At 42.0% G+C, this 23507-nt stretch overlaps 1 long non-coding RNA gene across 1 annotated transcript; it reads left to right on the top strand.

The window, feature by feature from the left end:
- The first annotated feature begins 660 nt into the window (after positions 1-660).
- Positions 661-17264, top strand: LOC108411302. Its single transcript, XR_001856560.2, has 4 exons — positions 661-727; positions 964-1027; positions 2644-2742; positions 17149-17264. It is a non-coding gene; the product is annotated as an uncharacterized LOC108411302 (long non-coding RNA).
- Positions 17265-23507: the final 6243 nt, after the last annotated feature.

Here is a 23507-nt window from a genome sequence, read left to right as displayed (position 1 = left end):
TTAAAAATACACAGCACATTTAACACCGTTGGTAACTAACTTGGTGAAGTCTGTGTTTTTGGACATCCAGCTCAAAAACAGGTTGGCCTTTTTATAAGACAAATAAGTCTATTCCGCTGTTGTGATGGTATTTTGGTATTATTTTGGGGAAAGGAATCTTTGCCATTTTAGACTCAGAGGATGCTTTCACACCTGCCTTGTTTGGTCCAGAACTTCTGATTCTTCAGTTTGGTCAGAACCAAAAAAGCAGGTGTGAAAGATGCCGCAAACCGTGGTCCGGACCAAAGGACCAAAATTTAGTCCAAGCAAAAGAGATGGTCTCAGCCCGGATCAACTGACAGGATAAACGCAACAATAACAGTAAGTTGAGTCACACTATCATCACCTGACTCCAATCTGACTCCACATGCACATGTGTCTCGCAGCAGTACGGGCCCAACAGATTACGATGGTGATTCCTTTATCTACTGTGGCTGTAGATTAACCCTTATGTATCCAGGTGGGAAATAAAATTGTTATTTCAGAGCTTTCAGTTCACAATATCCTTCTTGTTATCAGCTTCCTTTCTGTAAGTGTAAACGTGGTGGGTAAATGAACACTGGCCCTTTAAGAAACTCGACTTATCGCGTGGTTTGAGCGTCTCTAGCGAGAGTTTGTCGTCAGAGCGCATGGTTTTGTCCAGATTGCGTGGTGGAGTTAGAAATGTCTCGGAGGGAGAAATCCACTGGTAATTATTTCATCCTTAACCCCAGAAGTAGAATATAGGTGTCAAACTATTATACAGTGTTCCTGTGAAGTAGAGATGACCATCTTTTCACATTTTATTTTTAGTATATGGTTCGAGGTGTATGAGATCATACTCAGCTGGCTCTCCCATTCCAGCAGAGATCTTAGATGTTCTTGAGGATATTTATAATAACATTCTGTAACCTTAAAACTGTAAATCTCTTGTGTTGAATATAGAACTATGTGTACGCAGTCGAGAGCAGTTCAACTGTGAAAAGGGAGCCTCTAACGTACCTGAGATGTGAGTTTCTGTTTGTTTTCTCTATCATTTATTAGTGGCTCTACTTTTGTGATTTTGTTCTTCTCACTATTTTTGCATTTCTTTGTTTTACAGTCATAAAGCACTGCCGTATTTATTTGGTCTTATGTATATTGCACTCTAGTTTGTACTGTGTTCCCTCAAGATAAAGTGCGCCCCCATGGGGTTGAAATCCATATGAAGCTTTATACAAACCGAATACAATTTTTGGAAAGAAAATAAGCAAACAAAACAAGAACAATACTTTTCCAAACAAAGTAACAGGCACGTAATAATAATAATAATTTGTGTCCTGTGTGGCACCTTTTCCCCGGGCTACACTTATACCCAGAAATAAAAGCAGGGAATCGGAGGGAATCTGTTGCGCTCATTCTGCTGCGGGACACACATGCATGCAAAGGGCATCAGAAACCTGGAAAGGCAATTCACCGAATTAATAACATGCCAACGTTAGATGCACATCCTGAATTCTGTAAACCAATCAATGTTGAGTAAACGGAGATGCAGCCTACACAGGTGACGAGGACAACAGGACGCAGCAATCACAGAAGTTGGTTGTGTCTTGGGGTCGGAACTTGGCCGTGGTTCCAGCAGGACGGTGATCCAAAGCACAGTTTTCATTAATACTTTGAATGAGAGATAACAGTAAACGAGTTTCTTACAGCCCATTTTGCTCATGTTTACCTTGGCAGCCAACATTTGTATTGTTAGTATGGACTGTTTAGTTTGAAGATGGACTGTTCAAATAAAATATCCATCCATCCATCCATTCTCTAAGCCGCTTCTCCGTCAGGGTCGCGGGGGGGTGCTGGAGCCTATCCCAGCAGTCTTCGGGCGAAAGGCAGGATACACCCTGGACAGGTCGCCAGTCCATCGCAGGGCAGACAGACAGACACAGACAGTCACTCACACCTAGGGGCAATTTAGCATGTCCAATTGGCCTGACTGCATGTCTTTGACTGTGGGAGGAAACCGGAGAACCCGGAGGAAACCCATGCAGACACGGGGAGGACATGCAAACTCCACACAGAGAGGACCCTGGCCGCCCGGCCGGGGAATCGAACCCAGGCCCTCCTCGCTGTGAGGCGACAGCGCTACCCACCACGCCACCGTGCCGCCCCAAATAAAATATCAAATGTAATTATTGTTAGATTTTAATTAGATATTATCATCCCATCCATCCATTTTCTAAGCCGCTTCTCCTTCAGGGTCGTGGGGGGGTTCTGGAGCCTATCCCAGTGGTCAACGGGCGGAAGGCAGGATACACCCTGGACAGGTCACCAGTCCATCGCAGGGCAGACAGACAGACACAGATAGTCACTCAAACACTCACACCCATGTCTTTGGACTGTGGGAGGAAACCGGAGAACCCGGAGGAAACCCACGCAGACACGGGGAGAACATGCAAACTCCACACAGAGAGGACCCCAGTCACCCGGCCGGGGAATCAAACCCAGGCCCTCCTCGCTGTGAGGCGACAGCGCCATCGTGCCGCCCCTAGATATTATCATGTAGTATCTTTCTTTCAGCTCATGCATGCAGTGATGCACCTGCTTTCACTAATTGAGAATTTCTCTCATCATATATGTGGAACACAGTATACAGAACAGAACCACCTCAGAATGGAAGACTGTGGTTTCATTCACTGTTCTGTCAAGCACAGCACAGCACACCACAGCACAAAGAAGAACAGTATTGTAAGTATTGTGTAATTCAAATTATCAATATTAGCCCAAAAAATTATATCGGCACATTGATAAAAATTAGGGCCGGGACTTTAACGCGTTAATATAGATTAATTAATTACAAAGATTTTAACGCGTTAAAACGTTTATCGGAATTAATCACTTTTTTTTTTTTTTAAGTTTGGAGCTGGAACCTTTGTATTCGCGTGTTCTAGCACGCCTGTAAATCTGATGCACAAGCGACATCCGCAAACAACAAAGATGGACGACGAAGCCGCTTCTCTTGGTCCACTGAGGGAAACTTTAGCTTTAAAAAACATCCTGTTGGGACTTTTGAAAAGACTTACTGTTGTATGCAAGTTGTGCAAAAAGGAGTTTGCTCATCACCGAAGCTACTCAAGCCTAAAATACCATCTCAATGCAAAACATGTTGCGGCAAGCAGAGCCGACCCCACAGCTGATTTCAGCGCCCCCAGCAGGGGTAAATAACCGCTCCAGCCAGCCCACACTGGACCAGGTGACAGGTTTCAGGGCCAAAATAAGTAAGTCTACGTCTGAAAAATTAAACAACTCCCTGACTAAATGGATCGCAGCAGACTGTAGACCGCTGTCGGTGGTAGAGGACAGGGGGCTACAGTCTGTGTTAGATCGCGACATCGGACCCTGCTTACGAACTCCCGTGTAGGAAAACCATAGTGAGTAAGATTAGGCAGCTTTATGATGACGAAAAGCAGTCAAAACAAGACACATTGAATGCAGTTGATTGTGTTGCATTGACAGGGGACCATTGGACTTCCGCCAGCAAGTCTAACTACCTTGGCGTGACCGCGCACACAGCATGCGTCGTTAACGAAGTATGGCAATTAGCATCTTTCGCCCTCACTGTAGAGAAAGTCAACAGCAGACATTATGCAGTAAACATCTCAGACCTTTTTTTCTGTAGCTGAGTCCTGGAAAATTGAGCAAAAGGTTACAACAATTGGCACCGATTGTGCCGGAATCATGATGGCAGCAGCAAGACAGCTCCCATTTCAGCAGATGCCAGGTGTTGCGCATATTTTGCAGAGATCCATCAGTGTGCCATTACTGTGGATTTAATGATGTTCTAGCAAAGTGCCGCAAGATTGTGGGTCATTTCAGACACAGTCCAGCCAACACAATGGAACTGTATAAACCAGGAAAATGAACCCCTAATCCAGGATGTTTCCAAAGGGTGGAAGCAATAAACATGTTTGTTGTTAAGAATATACGTCTATTCATTCAAAATTTTAGTAGCAAAATCATTTTTGTAATGAATTGCGATGAATTAATTACAGACCCTGTAATTAACTCGATTAAAATTTTTAATCAAGTCCCATCACTAATAAAAATACACTGCAAAACATTCTGTGAAAAGGCCAGGTTCCCCCACATACTCCATCAAACAGCAGATGATGACTGATCTGCCTTTTTTTACACTATGGTATCACAAAGGCCTACTTGAGCAAAGCCATACAAGCACCAGTTGTAGCACTCAAACTGGTCCTCATGGACTGTCTGGGTGTCCCTGAGAACAGGTTTGAAAACCACTGCCATGTTCTTCCAAGAACTTTTAACATAATGTGGAGGTTCTTCCAACTTTAAATAGGTTCTTCGCACACATCTCAATTATAAAAGGAGATTTTAGGTTTTAAGGGAAACAAAGGTGGTTCTTCTAAAGCACTGCAAATAAATAAATAAAATTAGGTGTGGATACCTTGTGCAAACAATTCATTATGGCTCGCATCCTTCTTCCTGCGGCTCCTCCCGTGGCAGTAAAGATAGAGAGGAGTTTTGGTGTACACTGGTCAACGGGAAACATGAATTTTGACTCTAGATGCAAAGTAGTTATGCGCTGGAGCTCCTCTTTGATCTGTAAATGAACAGGAAAAAAATCCATTGTGCTGCAAATGACAGTCAAAAATAACTAGATCAAAACATACAGTCAAAGTGTCAGTTCAGTTTTAAACAAACACTCAAAGAATTTAACGCTAACTTAACTTACCTGAGCTAATGTAAACAGAGCTGGCCATCTGTCCTTCCAGTCTGCAATCAAAGGACGCTGGGTGATAATTTCCTCCCTGCGCAGTGAAAACGTTTTGGCCATTTTTTCACTTATGATCTTTTCGTTGTCTCTCTTTTTTACTTCTTCGATCAATTCAATCCTTACTTTTTCTAGAGATTCCTTTGTCTCTCCTGTTGGGTAAGGAGGAACGAAATTAACCTCGGCTTTCTTCGGTTTCTTAATGTTTTGCTGGGGCTGAATCGTCTGGATGCTTGTGCTTGAGTGCATTTACAGTAAGCTCTCTTAAATGACGTACAAAACGGACCGTCTTCACCAAGTGCAGCACTTACAGGGTTGCCTTTGCACGGCTCTTCAGCTAATTCAGCTATTACTTTCTCTTCAGCGCTACAGCCATGTCTCTTAAGATTTACATCAACAATATAACAGGGATAGATGCTTCAGATGAAAGACAGCTCTTCTACAAGCTCGTCTGTATGTAATGGTAAAAACAGTTTGGGTTTATCCTGTAACCCCTTGTTTCCAGTTTCCAATGGTCTTTACCACACAGGAGACGACAGACTCAGTGTCAGACTCACAGTTGGTTTCCACGAAATCCAAAGAAGAGTGTTTGATGCAAAATGTCGCTGGAAATGTATAATAATTATATAGAAATACAAAATTAAATATGCAGTGGTAGCATGAAGTCCGTAAATATCGCATTAATAACTGTTAGGTGAGGTTGTTTTGGCTAACAGGCCCCAATGGCAGCAGCCTTACAACGAGCAGAACTGGGGTACGCCTACTGAGTACCAACTGAGGTCAATGGCGGTATCGCCGCTCTGCCTTCCTCCCCGTCACGCATCTCATTCACTGGGTTATAGGGTAACACCCATCATCTATAGAGGACGCACACTCACAACGCCAACAAAAAAGACAAATATGAACAAAAACACTTAACTGTGGCCCATACAGTGTATATGCTTTCAACTTTTTGCTATATGGGGCCCACATTCTTAACAATGATATCCAACACACCTGCAGCCGACTCAGCAGAGTCTTGGACTACTTCTTTCTAATCATCAATAGGATTCTGCTCTTTAACTGCTTCCTCTTGATCAGTATGAGTAATCACTTCTTCTTTAAAATCACTACAAATGAGGGGTGTGGTTTCTGTTTCTTGGGATGCAAATGTTCCATATACATTTGTCTTGAAGTCACAGTGAGTAAAGACGCATTGCACCGTTTCACGCTTCTTTAAATGTTGGCCGATATGTGCAAAGTATTCCTTCCCTGTTGAAGGAGAGCAAGAGCCACACACTTGACATGTTCGCCTGGCCTCAGTGATTCCTGCATTGTACGGTAACTTGGTAGATGTGTATGCAAAGAGCACAGGCAGTCTAAATGTGGACAAGGCACTGAATGACTTCGCTGAAATGTGTCACGCACTGGCCTGTGATGCTTTAGGGGGGCACCCTCATTCTGCAGAATGCTGCAACAGATCTTACACGGCCATCTCATGAGAGAGTGAAGCTTGAGTTATTGTCTTTCACTTGGGTCTGAATACATGTCAGCTGGCACTCTGGAAGAGGCTGTGTTTACTCATTAAAAGACAAGCTAAGTTAGCATAACCAATAATGGGAAAAGTACATCAACACATTTACTGAATGCATATCGTTGCTGTCCAATGCAAAACACGCATCTCCAAAATAATGACTTTGCAGGAGAAGACAAAAATGTTCTTAACTTTGATTGGAAGTTAATGTAACACGGACGTTATTCCAGGTCATCTGAGAGCATTTCTTTTGGTCTATTCATCCGGAATGTATTGCACAGTGTACAGAGCAGAGCAGGTGGTGGAATGATCTTCCCTTGAGTGCCCGAACAGCGGAGTCACTTGCTGTCTTCAAACGCCGCCTGAAGACCCATCTCTTCCGAGAACACTTCAACTAGCACTTCAATGAGCACTAACTCTGCACTAATTATTCTCGTCTACGTCTTTACTTGAGTTGAGCTTCAGTGTAATACGGGACAGTTTGACTAATATGAGCATTGTGCATCTAGATATCTGTACTGACTTTTGTACTCTGCAGCATCGAAGCTTGAGGTGTCTTTTAGTCTATACGCAATAGCTAAGGATATTTTCTGAGTCTGCAGTGAAGCACTGTTGTACGCTGTTCTGGATAAGGGTGTCTGCCAAGTGCCTTAAATGTAAATGTAAAAACATGCAGCTCCAAAATAATGACTTTACAGGAGAGCACAGAAATGTTCTCAACTTTAAATGGAAGCTGAAGTAACACGGAAGTTATTCCAAGTCATTTGAAAGCACTTCTTTTGGTCTGTTGATCTGGAATTTATTGCACAGCGCACAGAGCAGCTACAGAATTCAGATGATATAGAGAAAACTAAAAAGGGACAAAAGTGGAGATGTGTGTTTTGGAGAGCAGCGATATGTTCTGACTAATTTAAAATCTCTTCTGGGTGAATGAATTAATTGGATTTAGAACACTTGATGCTTTTTTATTTACAGGGCAGGGAGGGGGATGAACTGCAGAGGTCTTACCTTCAAGTTATCTGAAAATTCACAAGCATGGACAGCATTCGGCTCGGTCCTGCCGCTTTGCGCTGTACAACATCAGACAGATACGGCCGTTTCTAACACAACAAGCCACCCAACTCTTGGTACAAGCAGTGGTCATCTCACGCCTCGACCACTGCAATGCCATACTGACGGGCCTCCCGGCCTGTGTTGTAAAACCACTGAAGATGGTTCAGAACGCTGCAGCGCGTCTGGTCTTTAACCAACCAAAACGGGCGCATGTCACCCCACTGCTCATTGAGCTCCACTGGTTACCGCTTGCTGCTCGTATCAAATTTAAAACTCTTACGATTGCCTACAAGGTGTTAACAGAGCAGGCTCCTTCCTACCTGCACTCGCTCCTAAAGGCTTACAGCACCGCCCGGCCGCTGCGATCCTCCAACGAACGTCGCTTAGCTTTGCCAAACATTCACACAAAGCAATCAAGACTGTTCTGTGGTTGGTTAGTGTAGTGGGTAACACCTCTGCCTTCTACGCTGTAGACTGGGGTTCAATCCCCACCTGGGTAAACAGCCTACACTATACCAATAAGAGTCCTTGGGCAAGACTCCTAACACCACCTTCGCCTACCTATATAAACTGATCAAATTGTAAGTCGCTCTGGATAAGAGCGTCAGCCAAATGCCGTAAATGTAAATGTTCTCATACTTGATTCCCCAATGGTGGAACAAGCTACCTTCCACTGTCAGAGCAGCGGCGTCCCTCGCTATTTTCTCTTCAGGGAGCACTTACTCTAATCGCCTCTTGCAATCTAACCACTACCAACGTCATCTCCTTCTTGCCCTCCTTCCCTTCTCTACCCCACTATTACCCTTTGGCCTGCTTTAAGGCCTGGCTATGCTTGTTCTATGTACCTCATTATTTGTAAGTCGCTTTGGATAAAAGCGTCTGCTAAATGTAATATAGTAGTAGTAGTAGTAGCATTCAAGAGTGTGACCTGTTAACAACTAAGTAGTGTACATTACAACTAGGAATCACACATTTTTGTCAGTAACGATATTATGGCTAAGGCAAAATGCATGAAGCATTAATCAACTATACCTGTAAATCCTAATGAAGTTACAGCTAACAGAATCAGGGTTCAAAGAACTGCCATCCAGCTCGTTGAATCTCTGCTACAAACAGCATAGACTAGCATAGCTGGCCACCAGCAAAACTAGAATATTTCAGACACTGACATAAAACTTATAGTAAGCAGGTCAACTTGCACATTAAACATGAAATATGTGTGTTTCTAACAGCTTTTCTCAATGCTGGTGCTGGTGGCACCCTACCCTGCACATTTCAATGAATTTCAATGAATTTCAACACAACCCTGCACAGAAAGACTGCATAAAGGATAAAATGCATGTCATGTATGTATTTAATGTAGCTATCCAAATCAATATGGACATTCTGAACCACCTCGATCATATTGCACTAGCAAAACGGCCTTACCAGACTAAAAAAGCATGAATGTGCTTATACAGTTCACATGTATATGAAGCAAAAGGCCTGAAGCCGCGCTAAACATACCACATAAGCATTTACCGCAGCTGTCTAATGCCAGCGGGAGATGCTCCAGAAGTGCTCACGGTTCGCTGCATCATTAAAGCGTGACAGCATGCTAAACGTGAGCCACTTACAGCGTATATGGCCTCTTTTTTGAGAGGCGCATTAAATGCAGCCTCGTGGAGCCTTTGTCATCCTCAGGCTGGAGCAAGGCTCCTCCTTTCGTTACGAGCAGGCCAGCCATTTCTCTGCCTCAGACTGTTTTGTCCAGATGGAGGATATTTGCTGCCGCTCCAGCTACAGTGATTGAATTTGCAGCATTACCTGCCTCATTTCAGCATGTCCTCATCAGCGATTTTCAATAAGGCCTCCCTTCCCGTCCCATCATTCCCCGTGATTAATCTGTAGTGCTAAAAACCAAAATCACCTTGGCCGCTTTTTCTACTCAGCCTGATTCCAACATATTCGAAGTCTTACAGCTCACACAAGTAGGCTGGGAAAAAAACATCGGATGCCATTTCTCTCAGTCGTTTATATAACAGTCCAGTGCTGAGGAAGGACAAAGCTCAGCAGGGGGGCCACCACTGCACCCCTGCTACAACAGCTGCACATTGTTAGTGCGGGCCAAAAAAGCACTTCAAAAACCACCGTGTAGCAGCAACAAACTGGGTCAGTAAATCTGATTTCTGGACACCCATCTGTTGTGGTCTTCTGGTTGTAAACAACGGCCCAATCACTGGTCAGCTCATTCAAATGAGCCACTCGGGTCCTTCATTGTACAAATCTGGAAAATTGGGGATATTTTGGTGCTAAACCTGGTCACTTTTAGTGCTGCTCATATTCATATTGCGGCAAAAATATTCAAAAATATCCTACCCCGTTTTTGAGTGACAGGGTCTTCCTTTTATTTATTTCACTTAATTATGCTTCTCAAACTAGCATCATTAACTGCGAGTGGAAAAAAGACAATTATTTGTAGTGTAGTTTCAAACATTACTGATCGTTTTACAGTAGTTATGGAAAAATAAGCCTCTCTCTTCCTGCTCTGCTGAGTTATTGCTCAGGCGTTGACTGCTGCCTGTTTTTCTACAACAATAAATATGTTTTATCGTATTTCGTGGTATATTGGCTTCACCAAGTTAATATTTGAGTCTGGAAACAGCTGTTGCATTTAAAATACAGCAGAACACTGTATATCTAAAGGCCTTAGACATCTGCTCAGCGTGTCTTCTGAAACGAAGGGTATTAATAGTGAGTTTGTCCTTATTTGCTGCAGTCACAGCCTCGACTCTTCGGCTTTACACTAGATGTTGGAACATTGTTGTGAGGATTTGATTGAGCATTAGTGAGGTCAGGGACTGATGTTGGATGGTCAGTTCTGGATCGCTGCAACTCGTCCTAAAGGTATTGGATGGAGCTCCATCGCTCCACAGCCTAATGCCTGGGGGGATTTATACCCCTCTAGCCCACACTTGGCATTAGTGATCTTGGGCTCACATGTGGCTGCTCAAAAGCATCCCACTTGGTTGGTCAATGGAAATTCTACAAACTGTGTGGTCACCTGTGTCATCAATAGGTGTACCATAAAGTAGCCGAACGCACTGATTAGAAGAACTGTCTAGATACTTTTTAACAACAGCGACGCAAATCACACGTCACGTTGACCATCAGGGCTTACCCTGTGTGTCCAGAAAGACTGTGGATATTTCGGACATGATCCAGGCAGTAATCCAGTTCAGTAAACCACCGTTCCGATACTGCATGTACTTCCATTTAAAACCCCCAGAGCAATGGGTTCGGTATAAAGTATCAAACAGTCATCAGATTGACTCAGACTCTGACTTTAGTGCTGGTAATCAGACATTTATAGCTAAATATGCATAAAATGCGGAAAAAGGAGATAAAACTGAGGTGTCCCATTCAACATAAGTGCACATTCCCTCTTTCCCTCAAAATCACACACAGGCCCTAAAACACATTTTGACAGCTAAATAACAACAAATATGATTATAAAATGAATAATATTGAGCTCTTTGATCTTTCAGTTCAGTCTTTTTGAATATTAAAATTTTCTATATATTGCACATGCAACTCAATTGATGATAAAAAAATAAAGTCTTGCTGTGTATCAGAGTTTTAGGACTCAGCATGAATCCAAGAGGACAGAAAATCAATGAAAATCATTCCGCCTTGCGCTAATTATTTATTTTTACTAATAAGAACTATTTAGAAAGAATCACCATCAAAATTATTGCACTTTCAGCTCACATGCACTCCAGACTAACAATTTCTGAAAAGATAACCACAACTACACTTGTTTTCAAGATCTCTATATGCAAGAAAGTGATAAATTTGGCAGTCGCTAGGTAAATGTTTGATCAAAAATGACCCAAATTCATAGACATCAAATTTCTTTCAGCATTTCCATGTCAAACAATGGCATATCTGAGTAGCCCAGGGTCTCCTGAAAATAATAACCTATGACACGTGACTGTCACATGTGAATACTTTGTAACTGCGATTGTAATTGACCTAAAATTGGGGTTGGGATAGTGTAGTGTAGTGTAGTTAGTGTAGTGGTTAACACCTCAGCCTTCTACAATGCAGACTGGGGTTCAATCCCCTACCAGGGCAAGCACCCTATACTATACCTATAAGAGTCCTTGGGCAAGACTCCTAACACCACCTTCGCCTACTTGTGTAAAATGATCAAACTGTAAGTCGCTCTGGATAAGAACGTCAGCCAAATGCCATGAATGTAAATGTAAAATACCAAATAAATGTAGTGTTCTAAGGGTTAATATCATGTCACCATTAATACTACATTCATTAATGTAGCACATATATGCAGCTGATGTGTTATTTATGCTAAGTTAGTGATTCACTCTCAAAGATAGCACACATCTTGGTTTCCTGCTCAATGAAGCCGTCATGTAGAAGGCAATCTGATGTGAGATGATGCCATTCCCCATTTAGGGCTTTGCCCTGCTGACCCCTTCCTCTCCTCATGCTCTACTTGACCGATCCGATGCCGCAGCTCGCTCTCCCTCTGAGCCGAAAAGGTTACGGCCTCAGCGAGAGGCAAAACAAACAAAGACTGCCTGTGACACCTCGATAGCATCTGAGCGCTGGCGCTAGATTAATGGCTGTGTGCAGCAGCACAGCTGTATCTGATATCCCCCCCTGAATAAAACATGTTGCGCATTTCCACCCCCTTCACTCACCACACATGATTGGCAAAGGCAAATGCTAGAACAAACAAGACCGTAATGCGAAATCTCTGGAGTCTCGCCACCTTTTATGAAGGGCACAGGCCTAATCTCTCTGTAAGACTGTGATAAATGCGGCACATATTAAGCCTGGGTTGCTGGGGTGGGCTGTTTTTTAACATGCAAGACCTGCATCTATTTCATACCATGTATTAAAATGATCATTTAACATGCATTAGGCTACCAGAGGTGATTTTAAAGTAATCGTAGGCTATGATATGATGGGGCATCACACAGGTCCACATTAGAGCAATAGTGAAGACTTCAAACCGTGAAATAAAAGATATTCAATGTTTTGATCAAAAAAGTCATATCCAGACTACCTTTTAGTTGATCCACATATCCAAACTACTTTCTATTCTTAGATTCTTAGTGGTCTCCCTTTGTCTTGATGGAGCTCAACACAATCTTGCGATACTCTCCTGTAGCTTCATGAAGAGACACCTGAGATGCTTTTCCAACAGGACCTAAGAAGATCCACATAAATGCTTTTAGATGTGCATCATACCACAAGGCAAAGAGAAACGTTAGAAGGGGATCGTCAGGGCCTAACAGGCCCTCAGAGAAGTCCTAATTATGTCTGGAAACTAAAGAACACAGGTCTGTAATTTTCGTTCATTTTCATTAAACTGAATTATCACACTTATATAAATACTTTGCAAGTACTGTTGTAATACTAACATTATTACTAGGTTTTGGCTTGAAACAAATAAAAAGTTGTCCAATCAGAATTGTTTTCTCTGTGGTATCTAGGTAGATACTGTCAAGCTATATCTCCCATTGGTTAGGACTTCAGGAGCTGGACTGAAGGACTAACCTGTCAGATTAACCACTAAAATGAGTTAGAAGTGACAGCAGAATCAGTCGTGTTGATGCCAATGGGATTGGGATTGCCAGTTGGGCACATTATTGAGAAAAATGTCTAGGCCTTCTGGACATTCTAGATACATCACTGAGTGTGAGTACTACACTCAATACAAAATATACCGCCGCAGGTCAGAATAACATCTTGAATCTCCAATAGAAATGGTCCAAAATCACTTCGAATAAAATCTTGTTACATGAGCTTACATAGAAAGTTAAGAGTATTTTTTTCCTTTTACTGTAAAGTGACATGTTAATGTCTGTTGGAAGCTTTCCATAGGACATGGAACATGTTTTACAAGATTGCTTAATCTAGAACAGCCAAAAAGAATTGATATTCATTTAGCACTAACATGCTACTAGAATCACAGAACATTTAGAGCATTTTGGCTGATGCTCTTATCTACAGCAACTTATAATTTGATCATTTTACACAGATAGGCGAAGGTAGTGTTAGGAGTCTTGCCCAAGGACTCTTATTGGTATAGTGCAGCGTCATCAATAATATATTAGGTTTCTCTCCCTCGTCTTTGTCTGTGTTTACATGCAAAGGTTTTTACCAGTCCGATTGAATATATTCCGATTCCAGATTAGACTGAGGTGTTTATCTGCTCAAGAATCTGATGAAAATCTTCGTTTACATGCTCACTGCAAATAATCTGATCCAAAACGGCATGCATGAATAACCACTTGGAATAAATGTCACCATGACAGCGAAGTCCAGTCAGAGTGAGATGAGCAGCAGTGAGCAGTGCTTGTGTTCTTAATAACGTTAAAATGATGTCAGGCTCAGAAAAATGTACCTCACATGTCCTTTTAAAAGAAGGGCGAGAGGAAGACGTCATGTTCTGAGACACATAAGGTGGGCACGGACTTAAGAACGGACGTAAACTTTCCGATAGGGAATGTAATCAGATACAGGCGTTTACACTGACATTATTCTTCTATTTAACTGATTATTTACAGGATTTCCCACCTCGGTCAGATAGGAATTGTATTCCAAATGGCCTCAATCAGGCTACTCTATTCCAATTTAAGTACATGGACATATTCTATTCTGATTAAGCTATTAGTTGGATTATTAACAGATTATTAGTCTGCATGTACGTGACTATTGACTGAGTTGTAACATTATGGCCTAAGATGAAGGCCTACCTCTAATAGTCATGGCTCGCCACAGGGAGTAGAGGACAGTGAGCAGTATATTTGTAACAGCCTCGACTAGGTTAACTTCAGTGACTTATCCATGAAGACTTGCACATAAATGCAATGGAAAGCAAAATCTTTATTTTTTAAGACTAAAATTTTCATTGCATTGTCTGGTGATAAGCTTTGCTTGTGAAACACGTATTATCTTTCTTTTTGTTGTTGCTAGTTATGTAACCAAGTACAGTATTAAAGTCACATGAACAAATGTAACAGTATTTTATTGATATTGCTTATAAACCGCTTCATCCTCAATTTTATTTTGAAAAGGGAAATGTGCCAGATCACCATCATCCGTGGGTAGAAGTTGCTGCTGAAGTCAACACTTGTGCTCACTCCATCATTCGTCCCTCCAAGGGCTCAGCTAACAAACTTCCCGTCAGCTAATAAAGTAAAGCAGTGGCCTGTAAGGAGACTCCCTGAGGGGAAATGGTGAGGCTGTAGAAACACTTCAAGCGTTTAAACATAAATCACAGCGTTTAGATGAGAATACGTTTAAGATTAAGATACACCACTTTCGATCAGGCAAGTCAAAACTGTTGACTGATGCTTTAAGCTTCAGACAGAACTGTAAATGATCAGTTTTCCATGTTCAGAGCTCCACAGCTGTGCTAAATAAAGCTTATGTTCCTGACGGTAGAAAGCCTGGACACTATATTTAAATGAGTGGTGAAGAAACAAGTGACAATGCACTGGCTTGCCCTGTATTTAAATGACCAGAAGGACTGTGCTGGACATCCTGGCAGATCATGAGGCTTGCTGGTACCTGGAAACAGAGCAATGTGGCTTGCTGGCTTTTGAGTGCCAAATTCATAATTGATTGCAGTGAGCCTCAGCTGGCACGCTGAGATGAGGCTTCTCTGGCGCTGCTACCAAATCCGTCACTGGTATAAGACTGGCAGATTAAAAATAACCAGGCTTTATTAGACTTATATTTCATTAGCAATATGCTGCAATATGACACCATATATGACTGATGGGGAAAGTGCATTCTACGAGTAGAAGGGACCGGCCTTTTTCTGGACTATACTGCAGTGTATAGTGTCTGGGGAACATGGGTGTGGACTAGAGTCAAAAATACCAGCAGACTGGAGGTGTAATCAGACTCTGAGGTAGTTGTAGTAACAATGATGGGAGGATAATAAAACACCTACAAAGCTGAAATTGTCATCTTCTTAAGAAGCAAACTTGCTAAGGGCGGAAATAGAAAATTGAGCAGTTTTATTGGCCTTTTAGGTCATTTATAGTACATTCTATCCTTGGCCAGATAGGAAATAAGATATTAATAGCTGCAGGGCCAAATACAATCTGAACCAAGCCCTGTTACAGCCGCAGATCAACTGAGGAATAAGGATCATAAGTTTAAAGCAATGGTTCAGCCAAACTAGTGCTGGAATTAAAGGGCTAATGAAGCAAACGAGTAATGGAAGCTTATATCCACCTATTAGCATTGTGCAAATTTCAGGCCTACAGCATCACACACTTACTTAAAACTGTGTAAAGTTGTTAATAACCTCAAATAGACTTACTTGTGTGGTTTCTGACTCTGTATCTATACAAAAATGGACAAAGTACAAATGAAATGCATGATTTAAGACAGCTGCTCCCACTGCTTGTAGTTGAGATATGCTCATGTCCATTTTAATGGGCAACGGTATGCCGAACAGTGTCAGATACCACACAAGCAAGTCTAGTAGAGATTATTTAACGCCTCGACATTGTTCGAAGCAAATGTTCAGTCATGCAGTCTGAACAATGTTTTTTAAGCTTTTAAAAAACTTTTTACTTCTTTATTTACTTCTTAGCTACAGTGTTGTGCAAAATGTAGAGGCAACCCTTTAATTTAATTTCCAATCAGAATCAGAATCAAGCTTTATCGGCCAGGTGTGCTACACATACAAGTCATTTGGTTTTGGTTGCAGGAGCTCACAGTGCACAGTATCAGACAGACATTCACATGTAGGGAAAGAGATAAAATAAATCTAAAATATAACAAGATAAAATAAAACCTGCATTCCTACCATCACTCACTCACTCAAACACACACACACACACACAGTCATACCTGTAAACCTTACATTGTGCAAAAATGTGAGTCTAAAGTTAAAGTGCCGAGTGCAGCAGCAGTTAAAGGGTGTATAGTAGCAGAGAAAGACGGTCAGATAGGTGGGGTAATATGGCAGGTGAGTAAGATGCTAGAATAAACACTGGTTTGAACAGCAGTTCCAGAGGATGGAGTTGAACTTGATACTATATACGAGTATAGTGTAACGAGGAGCGAGGAGGCGGACGCATGTGTGGAGGTAAGTGACTTTTATTGAGGGCAAATCCAGTATCAGGGTCATATAGCCAACACGAACAGATTGAGTTTCCGACATGAGAAACAGCTGGATACGGCAAACAACACCCACACGACGAGCACACAACGACCAGCGAAAACAAAGGGCAAACACAGGGCTTAAATACGAGAGACAGGTGAAAACAATCAGGGGCGGAGTTACAAAACCAAAACACAAACGCATGGACTGGACTGGGAGGGGCCAATCGTGACATATAGGTAGAAGTGCAGTCAAAGCAAGTGAGGTTCTTCTCGGTCAGCTTCACATCCTTTCAGACCCACAGCGCTGAGTGGTCTTCTCACAGTGGAAGGATGGACAGAAACACCTGTGGATGTTTTCAGATCTGAAGCAGCTTGGTTTTCTCCTCTCTCTCAAAGATGGAAGCATTAAGTGCTGTTTTTCTGATGGAGGCAGTTTGGGTGTCTACCAGGCTTTCCAGGTGGTTGTTAGGAGCCCCATTTTCTCTGTAGCATCATTTTTTGAAATAGAAACTTTAGCAAAAAGTCCACCAGGAAGACTCTCCAGCTACGTCATCCGTTCATTCATTACTCCTGACCAATCACGGGCCTACACCTGTATTAAAAGTGACTCGATTTATGTATTATGTATTATGTATTCTGCTGCTTTCAGGTGCTGACGTTCTGATGTTCCTCTCCTTCCTCCCCACCACCACCAGTTGGGTCCCTGTCTGTCCCGGCCTACGCTAAAGGCTCTTTAATTTCTACTGAATTGTTATTTTTAAACCTGCAAAATTCCACTGAGGATATAAAAAAATGTCCTCTTCACTTTTGCCTCCTGAGTATTTCTGACAGAACTCCTGTTTTGGAAAATTGTGTTTTTCACTGTATATTCCTTTTTGACTGGATATTCAGTAAATGAAGGGTGGTCTCTGACTTTTGCACAGCTCTGCATGTGTTGGATACAGAAGGGTTACAGAAGGGTTACTAATGCAACACTAGCAAAATGCAAGTGGATTATATTCTGTCTAATCTCATCAGAAACATCTCACAATGAATAACTATAATCAATCAATCAATCAATCAACCTTTAATTAAACTCGGAATACATGAGAGGAGACCCTCATTTACAATGTAGTCGAGTAGATACAGGAATCAGGGATTGAGAAGTCGTGCAGTAAAAAACAAAAATCAGTAGTAGTACACAACCATCAGCCAACCGTGTTTGCACACTATGGAATTAGACCTCTGCATTTAACCCATCCGTGCAGTGAAACACCCACATACGTGCACACTAGTGAACACACACACTAGGGGGCAGTGAGCACACTTGCCCGGAGCAGTGGGCAGCCCTATCCACAGCGCCTGGGGAGCAGTTGGAAGTTAGGTGCCTTGTTAAAGGGCAATTCAGTCACAGACTGTCAGCTGAGGGGATTGGACCGGTCAGAAGGGTGGGTCCCTAACCTCCAGCCCACGACTGCCCCTATACTATACACGTTATAATTAAATGATAAAAATCATAAGTAAATAATAATAATAATAATAATAGTAGTAGTAGTAGTAGTAATAATAGTAGTAGTAAGGTACCAATAAACTGTTAAATCAATAAATGATTAAAATTACAATATATCAACTTATCAAGTAACACAGTAGATAAGGATAAAATAAATAAAAACATAAATTAATGAAATAAAAGAAAGATGTAAGACAATACATTGACAATAATAGAATAAATAAAAAGACTACTAATGCAAGAAATAAAAATAATGATAAAAGCACAGAAGTAAAAAAAAAGTAAGAGTAAAAAGTAAAAACAATAGCTAAGACATAGCTAAAACATGCCAAAAGTCATATTAAAAGTTAAGTCAAGTCAAATAAAAGCAGCTGTCCTTAAAGGCTGGAAATTAAATAAATGAAGGGTGGTCTCTGACTTTTGCACAGTACTGTACATGAGCCTCAAATCTTCAGGGCAAAGCCAATAAAGCAAACTTCTGGCACCAAACGTCTCTTGGCTGATCAACTACATTTGGCGTAGAGGGAAACTGTGAGAAAGGCCCAACCACTGCAGTAATGCTGGAGAAATATGTCGAAGCGAAATGCTTATGAGGCAACCGTGATGACCATCCTGTCACCTGTGTGCTCATCAAGCTGAGAGTGTGGAAAGCTCTGGATCAGCAGCGCTGGCCTCAGAACATCAATAAAGAGCAGCAGTCCCACAATTCCACTCTGCGCCAAGAGGACAGAGTTGAATTTGATGCTTAGTGAGACGTTTCCGCTGACCTGTGGTCAAAACTTAACCTGATAAAATGGACAGTTAGGTCGGAGGATATACGCTCTGTAGAAGCCTAGGGCTCAGGTGTCCTAGTGCTGAGTCAGCGTGTTGAGCTTTATGACACATTGTATTTTCAAGGAGAGCAAAAAAAGTCTGCTGCCTGGGGGAGTGGGGGGGGGTGTCATTACTTTGTCCAGGACGGTCACTGCGAGGTGTTTTGACTGATACTGTTGCCTGTACTGGAGGACTTTAAATGGTTTGTTCATGAGGGGGTCCGGTTTATAACTGTTTGGGAATATGAACAAAAACTCTGCTGTTTGTGTGCCCCTCCATTTTCAGCTGCTGTCCAGTTGAACCTATTTTGCTATCTGTGTCTCAGCCCTGCGTAGGGGATACACTTGTGCCTCTGTATATATAAAATGTAAAAAGTATGAAAGTCCTCTTTCTCTCTCACTCTCTGTACGATTGGTGTATATATATGTGTATATATATATATATATATATATATATATATATATATATATATATACACATAACATCATAACATAACATCATAACAGGCAAAACATCATGACCATCTCCTTGTTTCTACACTCATTGTCAATTTTATCATCTCCCCTTATTATATAATGGACCCACATGGACCCTCACAGAGCAGGTACTATTTAGGTGATGTATCATTCTCAGCACTGGTTTGGACATGTGTTGAGGAGGAATAGTGGATATATTGGGCAAAGAATGTTGGAGATGGAGCTGCCGGGTAGAAGGAGAAGAGGTAGACCTCAGAGAAGGTTTATGGATGTAGTGAAGGTGGACACGGAGATGGTTGGTGTGAAAGTAGAGGAGGCAGTGGATAGGGCAAGATGGAGGCAGATGATCCACTGTGGCGACCCCTAAAGGGAGCAGCCGAAAGAAGAAGATCATTCTCAGCACTGCAGTAACACTGATGTGGTTGTGGTGTGTTAGTGTGTGTTGTGCTGGTATGAGTGGATCAGACACAGCAGTGCTGCTGGAGTTTTTAAACGCTGTGCCCACTCACTGTCCACTCTATTAGACACTCCTACCTGGTCAGTCCACCTTGTAGATGTAAAGTCAGAGACGACAGCTCATCTGCTGCTGCACAGTTTGTGTTGGTCGTCCTCTAGTCCTTCATCAGTGGTCACAGAATGCTGCCCACAGGACCCACAGGTTGGTGGACTATTCCCAGTCCAGCAGTGGCAGTGAGGTGTTTAAAAAAAATTTAAAAAAACATATATATAGTCACACGTATAGGCTTCTAAACCTTCCAGGATGATTGTAATCTCAGAATCTGAGTTTCATGAACTTCCACTATTGTCCAACAGCGTGACAAAGGGTAGGCGTTTCTGGGGCGCAAACATTAGCTTTGACCTTATCATCAGGAATTTGCAGGTTTGCTCCATGACAATGCCATCCGCATCACAGGCAATGCTTTCTCTGGGTGGGTGTGATGGACCTCCCTCTCCTTCCATCACTCAGGGTAATACTAGCTAATCTGTTATCTGACAGAGCACAGCTGGCAGTTAGACGCTCAGTATGTTAATGGCAATGTGTTATTCTAGAGCAAGCATGCCTGTCTTGTGGGCGAGATCTGACCTCATGACTGTGAAGTAAATGGTTTGTAAAGGACGTCTGAATAACGTATCAATATGTGGAACATGTCATCTAAATCTAAATCATCAATCATGCTGGACCACCATTCTCCATGCATTCCTGAAGGAGCTGGGTCTTACATCCCCTATGTGAGATCCAATCCACTGACATATCCATGAAGTCACGGGCAGGTCTTCTAAGCCTCTCTGGATGAGTTCCCATCACGACTCCAGCCGCTTCCAAGGTGTGAGGTTCAGGGTTTAAGTTAATCCCTCCCTGGACGGGTGCAGCTACGAGGCTAATCCACTAAAAGAAGGTAAAGACTGATTTTGAAGGTGTCATGTACCTTAGTAGCAGAATGTGTGCTGCCAGCCATACTATATAAGCATTAGCAGTGCACCAACATGTGCACCATGTAAAGTTGTAGCAAAAGTAGAGGTGAACATATTTCTTCTACCTAAAAGCCAACCTAGGTTAGTAGTAACATTAGCATTGCACCAACATGTGCACCACCCAAAGTTTCAGCAAACATTTAAGTGGGAATATTTGTTCTGCTTAAAAGCAGATTTAATTATGCTTTTCTTTAGGTATAGCCACAACATGCAACTAGTGTGCTGGTGGTCATTATTGATTACCTAAGTACTATTATTATTCATTAAGCTTATGAATTATTAATAATTAATTGCTATAATTAATTATAGCAAACTTTTGCCCAGCTGTCCCATGAAGGGCAGCAGAGGGTGCCAAACACTGAGTATATCTTACCACTGACAACACTGGAAACCATGCTGGAAGACGAGCAGCCGCAGTTTTCCTTTTGCTTTTTTAAAGCGAGCCATAAAAAATTGGTGAAATTTGAAAACGGGTGTGTAAGAGAACAAAGCGGCCACAAGGACATGAATGGAAAAGGCTGGCCTAGTTTTACAGCAGGAGTTCAGAGTTCAGTTTTCTTTGTTCTGACTCAGGAAATGTTTTCACATGTTTATTATTATTTTCAGGACATTATTATCATCTGTCCAGAGAGATGCACCAAACAGTGAGGATGGGGGTTTATTTTGATTTGTGCGTCTATACAGATTTCCTTCTGCTGTCTCTTCCTTTTTCACACATAATAAGCAATTTCCAGCCCCAATTACTACTACTGTTCTGCTGTCGGTGAGGTTTATTGCCTTACTGCACTGAAAAGCAGTAAGCAATTGGCTCAAATGAGACTGCGGCTCAGGGGACAGTGCGACTGCCCTGACAGGCTCGTTTCATCTCAGTCCAGAATAAACCAAACCTCCCTGATTTCTGCCTGTCATCCTCTCAAGGATGTGCTTGGAGAACTGCCTGCCGCGGACGCTCTTTCAGCTCATCTCTGCTACATAACAGTCTGGCACGTTTCCGTGTTTTTTGATCTGCTTGTGTGCTGGATCACGCAGGAGCTCGGATGTTGTTGTGCTCTCTAAGTCAGTGCGGGAAAGTTAGATGATGCTCTTCAAGCTGATGTCACTCCCAGAAGGCGCCCTGCAGGTTCCAACAAAACTGTATAGGTCTCTGCGCCCTCCAGTGAGACCGCAGAGTGGTCCGGTACAGTACAGTCCATTGTGAAGCCAATTTTTAATAACATGAACTAAAGAACTTTCTCTAAGATATTATTGTCTAAAATATTGATCTGTCCTGCACAAACACTGGGTGTAATCAAGACGGCATACTGCACTAGTGTTTGCTGTATACTGCATGCTACTCTTCATGAAATTTTACAGAATGGTATCTAGTATGCAACAACATCAGGGACCAAGCCAATCAGAACGATCTCAAGACCTCCAACTTATGACCCCATTTACCCCAGCCCTCCAATCACTGTTTAGGAGCCATTTCAGCTCTTTTTAGGTCACGTTTTTAGCAAAAAGTGGCTAATTTTGGTCGAGAGATGTGTCTGCTGAGTTGTTGTTTGAGGTTGTGGGTTTACATCCCAAGAGTGACTGAGTTCGCCTCCCAGACTGATTGACAATGACAAATTTCCCTTGTAGAACCACTAAAGTACAAGAAACAAACAAAAAGACAAAAACAAAGTGCACGAACTGATAGAGTTTTCTCTTTTTTACTGTGTAGTGCAGCAAGGAATGAGCAGAATTTATTGCACAAACATTAATCAACATAGTTTGGGCAGTTTAATTTACATTGGAATGAATGTGGTTGGATGTTTCCAAAGAAAAATAATTGAAAATGTGCCAGGACTCGAGTGATGGGCAAAATAAATAAACTAGAAATTTAAGCATCTCATGGTCTTTGAGATTTGAGCTCTTTGCAAGGGAAATCATCTTAAGTCGATATATCTAGTATCTCTCATTATGATCCCACTTTCTTTGTATGGTCCCCTATAGATGATCTACAGATACTTACATATTAAGACACTTACTGGCAATGTTCAGTTGATTATCAACAACACTGTGGACAGGGTTAGGTTTATAAGTGCTACGATTGGCCCCTCCCAGTCTTCCATGTGCTTTTCTGTTTTGGTCTAGTCCACGTGCTTTCTTTGTTTTGATTCCATCCCGGTCCAGCCCCCTTGTTTTCTGACTCCTCCCCTGATCGTTGCCACCTGTGTTTTCCACCTGTATCCTGTTCTGTCATTATCCTTGTTTGTATTTAAGCCCTGTGTTTGCCCCTTGTGTTTGCTGGTCTTTGGATGTATGTACTGCATGCCTGTGCTGTTTGGTTTATGTTTGAAGTGTATTGTATCGTTTGGTATTTGTTATTCTGGCCTCCGTTATTTGTTTGATCTGGTTTCTTTTTCATCATGCCTGTCCCTCCTGTTCTCTGTGTTGGCTCCCTGAACCTGGACTGTTTTGACCCTGACTATGGATTTGCCCTGAATAAATCTCACTTGTCTCCACATATGCCTCCACCTCCTCATCGCTCCACGTTACAATAAGCACATGGAGGTTTTGCCTTGAGGTTAAGATTAATGGTTAGGGTTAGGGCCAAATTTAATAGAACCCTCCACACACAAACTTAAGTTCAGTTGCATTTGATGAACATTCAACTAATTATTTATTAAAGATTGACTGAATATTCTTACCCTCATTTTTAAGATTGTTGGCAGAATTTTAAAGATAATTTAACTTAATCTGTTTTCTTGAAAAGAAGAAAAAAACAGTTTCCAT

The sequence above is a fragment of the Pygocentrus nattereri genome, chromosome 6 (genome assembly GCF_015220715.1).
Source record: "Pygocentrus nattereri isolate fPygNat1 chromosome 6, fPygNat1.pri, whole genome shotgun sequence".
Classification (NCBI taxonomy): domain Eukaryota; kingdom Metazoa; phylum Chordata; class Actinopteri; order Characiformes; family Serrasalmidae; genus Pygocentrus; species Pygocentrus nattereri.
The sequence above is the reverse complement of the archived record's forward strand: the minus strand, read 5'-3'. Positions and strand labels throughout refer to the sequence as shown.